General features: G+C 38.5%; 1 long non-coding RNA gene across 1 annotated transcript in view; it reads right to left on the reverse strand.

The window, feature by feature from the left end:
* Positions 1 to 343: 343 nt before the first annotated feature.
* LOC309860982 overlaps positions 344 to 12009 on the reverse strand; it is a 29945-nt gene continuing 18279 nt past the window's right edge. Inside the window, exons 2-3 of the long non-coding RNA XR_014309707.1 lie at positions 801 to 847; positions 344 to 409 (exon numbers count right to left, since the gene is read on the reverse strand). This is a non-coding gene — a long non-coding RNA (uncharacterized lncRNA). The remainder of the gene's footprint in view (positions 410 to 800; positions 848 to 12009) is intronic.

The raw sequence follows: 12009 nt of genomic DNA on the forward strand, positions 1-12009 counted from the left end.
TCATTTCAGTTTCATTGGGTAGGTTGGGGAAGGTGAGGAGATACAGAGAGAAAAGAGGAGCGTCAAAAGCAGCTAACAGATGCTTATTGCCAGGGACCATCAGAGAATCCTCATTTATTTGGAAGCTCTTTTACGAGGCAGACTTTGAAATTTAGGTGTTCTACAACCAAACCACTCCAATGATGCTGGTTCCCCAAGTTCCCATTCTCTTACGTTATCTAGTTATTCGAGAATGTACAACATTAAACATGATAGATTCCGGGGCCAAATAATCAACAATAGTTGGAAACAAGCACCTTGGAAAGACACGTCCTCATTTTGAAACTGACTCCCAGACAAGACTTCTGGAATTTCGGGTTTGGTTACATTGAACTTGTATGAAGTTCACCAAAGTTCACGTCTAGGGAGCCTGGAAAAAGTTAGGCTTAAATCAGAACCAGCCGACGTGGTGGCCCACAAACACGCATCCATAGGTCCAGACACGCAAGCCCCAGTCCTCTGCAGCTTCAGATGGAAACCAGATGAAATGTCAGGGCATTGAACAGTTTGAGCCAGAAGCCTGGCCAGCTCAGTGCCTTCCATCAGCTTTCTCGAAGTGGTTTTATTTCCATTTGATCCTGAGCTTACAGCAGGGTGCCTATCCTGCCCACAGAAAATATAAGAAGTTTGAAGAAACAGGTGGGCCCAAACTACTGGACCTCTGGCCCTCACTATCTAGACCTAGGTTCTAGAAAATGTATGACAGATGTGATCACCCTCTATTTCCATGTAAGTCAGAGCATGAAAGAAGTTTGACTTACCTGGTCTCCCATGATTGGATTTTTCCAATTGGCATCAACTTCTATTCCTAGACAGAATTACAGGGGAAAAAAATAGAGAAAACGTAGTATCTTACTAAATAGGATGCTTTACTGCAGATTATCAATTATGTTAGCATTTTGATTCACCTGTACAATGGATCCATTTATCACAATTCTGAATTGTGAGTGGTATTTAACTTGCAAAGAAGAAAAGCTGTGATGACTAAGGCTTTTAAGGCACTTTTCCGCTTAAAGAATTCTTAAGAAAGTTCAGCTTCTATTGGGATTTTTCTCCTTTATGAAAACTAAAGATGCAAACTTTAAAACCAAACAGATGCGGAAGTGATTCTTACTTGAATACACTTGAATAACTGAGGTGATGCTTTGGTGCTTTGTTAAGAAGCATTAGACAGAAAGGCATGTGTAATATGGTGTAATGTGTATTTATTACAACAACTTAAAACACACCTGAGCCCTCTATCTTTACTTCCCCTACCAGTACCATAAAAAGTTACCCAGGTCCTAAAATGGTGCTCAAAGAAACTTAAAAAGCACTTTCTATGTCACATGAATAAAATGTACAAATGAAGGAAATGTGTTTTGATGTTGTAAAATAAGTTTAAAAGACAGGCATCAAAATGAATCTATTTTTAAAGGTCCGCATTTCATACGGAGTGGTAATGTGTGTTTTATTGTTCATTTGCAAGGCCCAGTACAAAGGATACAATATCCCCCCTTCCATGAGGCTGCGACAATCCATTAAATTTCAGACACTTTGGTTCCAATAGGAAAAAGGGAAAAGTTTCCTCGTATGTGTTCTAATATACCTTATTTCAATATCTAAGATGTCTATCACCATAAAAACAAAGTGTATGTATATATATATATATATATATATATATATATACACACACACACACACACACACACACACACACATTTTTTTTTCCCAAAGAGATTTTCCTTTTTAGTTTAAACCACTGGATTAAAAATGGTAGAACAGGGAGGAACAAGAAAAAGAAAGAAAGGTGCAATCACTGATTTTTTTTCTAGCAGTGTTCCCCAGGGTCGTGGCACGACTGAGTGATATGTGCACCCCAGGGCTAGCAGCTGGAGGGCAAAAACCACTTTTTATCTATGATTGACAAATAATACATAATGAGAAGAGAGAGGCAATTCAAGTTTTAAATTTCACTCTTTCTTTGGTTTTCAGGGCAGCTGGGCACTGCTGTTCTCACTTGGTAACCTTTGAGGTGCTGCCAGGAAAGGGGACCCAAGTGACAATTGTTTCTCTCCTCCTACAATTCCCCAAAGCCTCAGTAAATATGTGTGGCTCACTCTTTCAAAGAGGATCCAGCTGCTAACAATTCTGCCATTTCTCCTCGGAATGAAAATCCTGAGGGTCTGGAAATGTATTGCATGGTTATAATGACCACAGTAGAGTGAAGCTGAGATTTAAAATCCCTGAAAGTGGCATCCTTAAATGGCGAGTCCGTTGGTAGCTGATGACTAAGCAGTTGGAGAGAGAAGAGAGAGTCTATAAGAAGAGAGATAAAATCAGAGCTCTGTCACAAGTGAGCTTTAGAAAGTAGTGTTGTAGATATGAAACATTTTTACGTTTCATAAGATTAAGACATGTTAAATGTGAATAAGTTAGGAAGTGCGTAAGAGAAATATCATCAATGAACTCCAAAACTAGAGATAGCTAATTTAACATTTCTGATCTCTTTGAGATTTCTTTCTACATTTCTGTATCTCTATCTCTATATTTTGTCCATGTCAATAACTAATATCCTATCTCTATCTCTCTGTAGTTCTATCAACATACATTACATACCCTTACATACTTGCAGATATATCTTTACATACATTACATGTCCTTCTGCACATCTAACAACCTAAGTGGCATCTGATGCGGTCTTCCTAATCTCTCTGCCTTCAACCAAAATTGTTTTCTCCCTGTGTTTCCCATCACAACCACAAGAGGCAATTCTCTTTCCAAGTGATAGATACTGACCAGGCCTAAAATCTTGGATTCATCCTCTTTCTCCTCCCTATCTCTAGCACTCTGCTCTAACCCAGCAGCAATACCTACTGACTCTATCTTAAGTATTTATACAGAATCCAGATAGTTTTCCTCTCCTACATCCCGCCACCCTGTTCAGCGATCATCATCTCCTGCATTAATTATTTTGACAGCTTCTTAACTGGTCCCTGTGCCTTGCTTTGGTCTCCTTCCTCTCCAGCACAATGGCAAGGTTGAGACTTACTAAATATAAGTTAGACCATTCACTCTTCCGCATTGAGGTCTCTACTGGCTTCTCACCTCATTCAGAGTAAAATCCAAAGTTTATATAAATGGCTAAATGGTCTCTTATGGAGGATGATGTTGGCATTTCGTGCAAAACAGTTTTTCACTGGACAAAATGTCTTGGGGTTTACAAAATCCTTGTTATCTCTGCTCCCCCTAAGTGTCAGTAGAGTCTCAGAGTCGTTGTGACAACCAAAGAATACCTTACCCCAATATTTCTAAATCTACTTTTTGAGGGGGCTGTCCTTCCCCCATTCCCATTTGGAGAGCCCTTTTAGCTTCCCTATTCACACTCCTCCCTTAACTTATCTCCTCCAACCTGCCTTTGGTTTATTCTGTCACAGTCTTGCTGTTTCTAGGGGAGGCGAAACATCTCGCTATCCAGGTGTCTTAAACTTGCCGTTATCTCTTCCTGGAACCTTCCCCCCAATAAGTTACCTTAGTTGTTACAGGTCTTTACACAAACGTCATCTTCTCAAAGAGACAATCTTCTCACTGCTTATTTCATATTCCCTTGCTCCGCTTTATTTTTGTTCCCTAGCACTTCTCACTATTAAACATATTATCTATTTCTTTATTAATCTTAGTCATTATAGTCTAGTGTTCTGCCTTATTAGAATACAAATGCTATGAGAACAAAGTCCTGGTCTGTTTTGTTCATAACTGTCTCCTCAATATCTAGAGCATTCCTGGCATATACAGGCACTTACTAAATAAGGATCACTAATGATTTAAAGAGAATTATTTTTATGTATTGTATATCAGAATAATTGGCTAAATTAATGGTCTTGATCTTTTTTTATGTCAGGAGAATTTCTGAAAACCTAGTGGAAGCTGAGTCCTCTCCCAAAGAAAATGCTTATTTGTATGTATGTACGTGTATGCAAAAAATCCAGTGCTTTCTTTACAGTAACTTGAAGACAAGGTGAGATAACTAACACAGGAATGGGGTAGATCAGTGACAAGTAAATAACTACTCTTCAAAGAAATACTGAGGGACCAGCTTTAATCTGGAAACCATGAGGGAGGACTTAAGTCAGGTCTTTTTCCATTCTGCTTGTTTTCTAGTGGCCTGGAGGAAAGATTTAACTACATACACATTAAATTTGCAGAGACAGAAATCAAGAAGGGAGAATTCTTAAACCAAATCCCAAAAGACTATGACAGTTGAAATAATAGGCCAATATAACATGATGAGATTTAACAGGGATAAATATGAAGCCCAAAAATCCAACTGTGGAATCACATGATGAGGAAGATGAGCTTTAACAGAACTTGGGGGTTCCAGTTGACTGCAATCATAATGTGAGTCAACAGAGATGTATAGCTGCCAAAAAAACTAATTAAACTTTGAGGTTGCATAAATAAAGTTATAGTAATGAAGTGATTTAATGCATTTCTGCTTTACTTTGTTGGACCAGATAATACCTGTAATGCTATGTCTAGTCTGGGGTGCCAAAAATCTTGATGGAATATTGCAAACAGAGAAGACTTAACTAGCAGTTATGGGCATTACTAACCAGAAACCATAGATATTTCACCTGAAGAATGGAAGACTTTGAGGTAACACGATCATAGTCTTTATATATTAAAAAGTCCTCACACGATTATTGTTATTCCAGAGGGAAAATGAAAGACCAAGGAGGGAGAGTGACAATAAATCATCTTTCCTTATACATGACAGAGAATGCTTGTGCAGCACAAATATGAAAATTAAAACAGGCTTGCCCTCACCAGAGAGCTGAAGATTTTAGAAAGCAACTTGGTAGGAATGTCACAGAAATAATTAAAGCACTGCGTTGTCCTTCTTTAGAGTCCTTCAGGCTATGGAATCCTGTCACCTTCGTTGTATTCTATCCCTTCTCCCCTCTTTGTGGGACACCAGTAGGTAACCTCACTGGCAATGTCTCAAAGAAAAATCCTGTGGTTCAAATGACAGGTTGGTTTTTTTCCTGTGTATAGAAATTCAATGGGCTTGACTTCTGCATGAGGTTTCCTGCATAAAGAGGGTGAGTTACTCTTTCAAAGATGATTGAGAAAATTGCTTTCACCAGGCTGTTGTTCAACTGGGCATAAAGCTCCTGGAAGGGGAGATGAATCTTGGGGAGTTTTTTTTTTTTTTTTTTCTGAAAGAAAAAGGATCCACATTTTTGGTAGGAACTGCAAATGTAAATATATGTCATCCAACAGGTATTACAAATCCATATAGCCAGCCAGGTGTAGGACAGCAGTAAGTGGTGCGCTGTGGCTCACCCAAGCAGCCTGTATCTCACTAAAAATGGACAGGTAGGGGCACCTGGCTGGCTCAGTCATTGAAGTAGCTGCCTTGAGCTTGGGTCATGATTCCAGGATTCTAAGACTGGGAGCACAGGGCTCCCAGTTCAGCCTGCTTCTGCCTCCCCTTCTGCCTGCAGCTCCCCCTGCTTATGTGCTCTCTCTCTCTCTCTGTCAAATAAATAAATAAATTCTTTAAAAAACAAACAAACAAACAAACAAACAAAAAAACCCACAGGCATTACCAACTCCAGCCAACTTCTTCACATGATAAGGCAGCCTCAGTGTTGTTAGATTTTCCCACTTTCAAGAAAACCTAGAAATCCAGATTTTTACATGAAATCTTCTAATTTTTAAATGCTCACAAGTAATTCAACTAAAAACTAAATCACAAAAAGAAACAAGCCCAGTGCTAACACAATACATCTGTATTTCAGAGAGTTTGTGATCTCAGCAGTAAAATGAGTTTCTGGGTTCTCTCCAAAGTCCATTTCATCTTACAATGCATCTCTGAGTGTCGCAGAAAATCAATTCTCAAACCAAGTTCAACAAATATTTTTGAGCCCTTCGTAAGGGAAAAGTAGTTTGCTAGGTATTTGGAAAATTTGAACACGGCTAGCTATGATCTTTGTTCTCTACGTTTACAACTTTGCAGTTAGGTTAGGACAAACACCAATACAACTAGAATTGAAGACTAACAGGCAGTTTTATGAGTGGTACAAATACAGTGCTGGGCAAGGAAACACTGGGAACACTGGGACCTTGGTAGAGTCAGAGGAAGTTGCCCTAAAGAGGACCATCTGTGGTCAGCCACGGAAGACTGGAAGTGATGAATGAAGTGGGGAGCCATTTTTCCCGGGAAGAAAGCACATGAGGAAAGCGACAGGGACAGAAAGGGGAAAAGTATTTCAAGAACCAGTGGTTAAGCAGTTTACCTGGAACAAAGGAGAGGTGTTGGGGATTTGTAAGAGAAAACTTCTAAGGGAGGATAATGATCAAAGGCAGGTTAAAGAGCCTGATTTAATTCCACAAGCACTGTGTGAGAGGCTGTGTGATCTCACAGGAAGGGGCAGGTATTCCATGCTTAAATCTCAGTGGTCCTGCCAGTCGGCAGGCAGTACAGCCCTGAAGAAACCTTTTAAATTCCCTACATGCCATTTTCCTACTTGTCCTGTGAGGCGTCACCTACTTCAAAATGTAGAGTGAAATATAAATCATATCAGTAAGTCAATTCTTGTCAACCTTGTCGATTAGGTATTATTAGTGATAGGCAACCTCAAAAGGTTTTGGAACAGAGGTAGCATGTGATGGGAACTGTGCTTTGGTGAAGATTAACTGGCAATTATGCTCTGAATTCCCCATGGGACAGGCAGAAAGCCCACTAGAAAGTGAAGTCTTTTGCAATATACGTATTTTCGAGTACATGACAAAACATGCAGAGCCTTCTATATTGAAAAAAAGTACAAAGGGCTGGGAAGGATAAGTAAGTCTCCCCTCTTTGACCATCCTCTAAGCCCCCAGCTGTCTTTGCCAGAGCCTATTGCAATGACCAGTTTTTATGGTTTTTCCCAGAGATTATCCACATATTTATAAAAACACGCGTATGAACCATTTCAGTTTTGGAGCTCCTTTCATTTCAGATTTGGAGGAGAATTTTAGCTGTGCCACAGTGTGAGCCTGCATTCCATTTCAAGCTGCCATGGCGATGGGAGGCTGCAAAATGCGTGGAATGTGAAGGAGCAGCCTTGGGAGATCACCTGGGGCCTTCGGGATTTCCAGGTCACCAGAATGTCTCTGGCTTGCTCTCTGGGGTCGTCTGACCCAGGATTTGAAAAGTATTAACCTTTTAGCTATTAAGAACACTTCTCCACTTTCGAGTTTAATCTACATGTCTGAAAGATGTTGGGTGGTCTCCAGTGATTCATTTCAAGGCCCCTGGACTTGAAGATACTGAGGATGAGAAAGAATGGGATTCAGTAGTTACTTTCCACTGGGCAATGGTTTTGTAAAACTCCTCAATGCCTTTAGTAATCTCTACAGTTCAGCTCCACTGGATTTGTGCAAGCTTTTCTTCCCCTTTGACCTTGTCTACACTTTGGCCTCAACCAGGGCAGTTTCTTTAAAGGTCCCAGTATATACTATGGCCACTCCGGTGACTATGCCTTCACTCATGCTGGTGTTCCTTCCTAAAATACCCTTCTTTGTCCTCCTTGATTAAGGACTGCTAAGTGTGCAGAGTACTCCTCAAGTTCATTTTATTCCAGGAAGGCAAAATACCTTGGTAACTAAGCAACGGCACTGTAGGGTTTGACTATATGTGCTCAGTGCCTAATCCTACTTTTCAACTTTGGGCAAGTTAATCTCTCTAAGCCTCAATTTCTTTGTCTGTATAACATTGATGATAACGATTGGAACTTATAGGGTTGTTGTGAGATTAAATGATATATCACTAAATATATTGGGTACATGGGGAGTGTTTAATAGATGTTAAAGTGATGGTAAAGATTCTGCAATTTCTTTGAAGCACATGATTTTCCTTCTCCGGTCTTTTCTCATCAATATGCCCCAAGTCACAATGCATTGGTTAATTAAATGCTATCTTTTATTGTTTGCTAATCATTTCTTATATTTTTTTGGATTGATGCCTTCAAATAGATTTTAAATTCTTTAAGCACAGGAACTATGCATTTCATTATAATTCTTTCTGAGTGCCTATTCTATAAATATTTAAATAATCAATTGTTATAAAAATAATTGTTTTTAACTAACTTTAGTTTTAGAGAAAAGTCCAATTGCTTCTTTGAGATGAAGATTGGGAAACACTTGAAGAACAATGATAGGGCAGTGAATAAAAAGAAATTACAAAATAAAATGAATATTTCTTACTCTGATGCAGTCATTCAGGTCTAAAATACCATTTCCAGAAAGTCTATATTTGGATCCATTACAGCTCTGAAAACTCTAATTTCTCATTTTTTAAAAATTGTGGTGAACATTACCAGTTGTATATAAATCTTCTTGTAACTAGTATTTCATTTCCAGCAATGTTCTTTTTTGTTACCAGATTCTGGACAGATTACTGGCTGAAATCAATCCATAGATCACAGTAATACCTAGCATTATAGAAATCTTAATACCATACTGCTCCTGCAGGCCTATCCCAAAGCTGAGAAACCTAATTTTTCTTGTTTAATATTAGTTTGCAAGAAATCTTTTGGTTTACATTTTTAAGAGGCAATATGCACTATTATATGTGCATGAAACATATTTGCACAGGCCTGTTTTACTCTACTTGGACTTATTCCAGCCATTAACGTTAAAGTTTAATCTTGTCCATGCCATGTGACATGGTTGCATGCCAACAGTGTAATAATTTCAGAGCTGAAGCCAATTTATTTAATTCTTAAGGCATTTGTACTTTTCTTCCAAGGGTATGTTAGAAGGAGTATTTGTATTTTAGGATCTTAAAATTCAGTTAATCATCTTAGAAAAACGAATGGGTAGATATTGGAAGAGGCAGAGGACACCGATGGTTGCCTCCACAGAAGTATGTGTTCATTTTTCCTCCCCAAGAGAATCCCAATTTTGTTTTATTCATCATTCTTCTATTATGCTGCCAAGTAACCCAAGGAAAACTGACGTAGGATGGCCACAATTCCATCGCTCTATTGCCTGAAACATTGCTACACAAGTGGGCACGTAATCCAATTTTAACCAAAGACACACAAAAGGGTGTTGCTGGGGTTTCAGGAAGTTTTCTCTCTTTTATGAGAAAGTTCTGAAAGCTATTTTTTTCCCTCAAGGCCATGGTCATTCATTGTGGTGGAGTTTGTATCTTCTGAAGCCATCCCACTCCATTCTAAAGATTATATCCAGAGTGGGACAGGGTTGAGAGAACTATAGGGAAGTTCAGTCAGAACCACTGGATAATTCCTCTTCCAAAGTTCACCTTACCACTGAATTTGCAGCTATGCAAGCCAATAATTTCCCCAATGTTTCATCCATTTTGAGTTTCCTATTGCTTGTGACTGAGGGTATGCTAACTGATACAGAAAAATTCTGAATTTATGCATACAAATATGTTGTTGAAGTCATCACCACCTAATATAAAGATTCTGGGGTGTTTTGAATGAACCCCTTGGAATTACAAGTGAGTTTCTCACATTTATACTTGTCACTACTGTATTTCAATCCCACATTTTTGGATGATAACAAAATTAAAAGGAGACAGATAAAACAGGGTATTAATTGCTAATGATGATTATTTAATTAAACATTTTCTTGATTTAGTTATTGTGATACATTCAAGGAAATGGATCCATCCTGTAAATAAAAAGGAATCCTCTAACCTTTAAGAATCAATACCAAGGGGGACGCCTGGGTGGCTCAGTTGGTTGAGCAGCTGCCCTTCGGCTCAGGTCATGATCCCAGCGTCCTGGGATCGAGTCCCACATCAGGCTCCTTGCTCGGCAGGGAGCCTGCTTCTCCCTCTGCCTCTGCCTACAATTCCGCCTGTCTGTGCTCGTGCTCTCTCTCTCTCCCTCTAACAAATAAATAAAAAAAATCTTTATAAAAAAAAAAAACCAGAATTAATATCAAATTGGACCACCTGATTTTAGAAATATATATAAATTGATGTTGACTGAGGTTGAAAGATAACATTGGTTCCAATCCCTTTTGAATAATGTCAAATATTTTCACAAAGCAATGACTTCCTACCTTATCTATAACTATAGTGATACTCTAACCATTTGTTGATCAAGAAAATTCATAATAGAATTCAGTAAAGATTTTTAGTAAATTTTAAATTTATTTATTATGAGATTGAAAACCTAGAGACAAAAAAGATGGAGTCACATAACTATATGAGACATATTCCAGTTCAAAGAAATGCTTCATATACATCTGGATTCAAGGACCTTGTAGTAATTCCAAGGTGCCCAAGAGGTAGAATGTAAGTGACTAGAGAAAAGGTTTCCATGTGTGCTCAGCATTTTATGTGTGATGAAACCTATATTGGTTTTCATTTTCTTTCCTCTGAAAAACTTTGATATACATATTGTCAGTTGCTGAGCATTCCTGGGAGAAGAGAAATCAGCATAATGTGAAATAGGAAGCAATGGTTTATGCAACACTTCTATTGTGGCCAAGAATTTTACATTTGTTTTCTTACATAAGTAACAATCTTTGTTTTACAAAGGAGGAAACGAAGGCCTAGAGAAATTAACTTGCCGAAGCTCATTGAGCTGGTAATTGGAGGATTGGGGCCTGAAGCCAGGTTCTGGATGGCTCTACATGCTTAATTATGATGTCATGCTACTGGAGATTACTAAATGGGGCTAGATGTGGTAGAGGCAGGAATTCAGAGCTCTTGAATTCCAGACTGGCCCACACTTGTCTCACCTGGCTATTCGAACTGAATGCAGCTTCAGAATTAGAGGTTTGAAAGAGTGAACCCACTGCAAATTTGCAGTAGAGATGCCTGGATTCTTAATGGGACTCTGCCATTTACTGGGATGGAGTCCCACATCGGGCTCCTTGCTCGGCAGGGAGCCTGCTTCTCCCTCTGCCTCTGCCTACAATTCCGCCTGCCTGTGCTCATGCTCTCTCTCTCTCCCTCTAACAAATAAATAAATAAAAATCTTTATAAAAAGATGGAACCTTGCATACCCTATTTACTTTCTCTGAGCCTTTATTCTATTTCCTTAGCATGGAAAGAATGCAAATTTCAATGCTTATGTTATTGGTTTAGAAGAGTAAGCCAAACTGTAATGTCATTAAGTATGCATTATCATTATTTTGTGATTTTCTCATCCCAGCTACTGCCTTTTCACACCTGGTAATACGAAATTGTTACAATGGGAGACATTTATTGTTATTATTGCTGCCACTGCTACTGTTGTTGTTAATTCTCTATAAAGAGACAGGACTGGCTATTCGTTAATTGGGAAGTGGGTTAGAAAAAGGAAAAAAAAAAAGTTCCAGGGCCCATGCTTATTTGGGAGCACCTGATAATCTAGTACTAGAATGAGAATTTGGAATTGACCTCAACAGAAAGGCCAAAGGGCTATGTCACCATAAAACTTAGAAAACCCTACATTTCAATGATCTCATCTGTGAGATGCAGAGCACATTTTAAAGGTTGCCTTCTCATCCTCTCAAAAACCTGAAAATAATATTAGTGTAGCATATGAACTGGACAGTTTAATTCTCTTTCCACACTAAAATGAAGAAAGGACTTATTTTTATGACTATAGAATTCCTTAAAAAGGAGAGATTATGGAGAGACTTACATGTAAAACAATTGAAAAAGTTGAAAATGAAGCCATATTTAAATGCTAATGTTGCACATTAGCATTAGGTAGATTTTTCTAGGACTGAGTGTAGTTCAAGTCTAGGTCCTAAATACCAGCCAATTAGGAACATGGTTTTTGGATTTTCATCATGCTAAACAAACAAACAAACAAATAAATAAATGTAATAAAAGAAAAAGCTCTGATCTAAGATACAGAAGTTCTAGGTTCTAGTATTATCAGCTTCATGAAAGTAACTATGTAACATACTACATTTGCAGACTTCAATGTTCTCATCTGGTACCTGGAAAAATTCTTGTTTGGTTTACTT

This window comes from Mustela nivalis, assembly GCF_964662115.1.
Source record: "Mustela nivalis genome assembly, chromosome: 3".
Classification (NCBI taxonomy): domain Eukaryota; kingdom Metazoa; phylum Chordata; class Mammalia; order Carnivora; family Mustelidae; genus Mustela; species Mustela nivalis.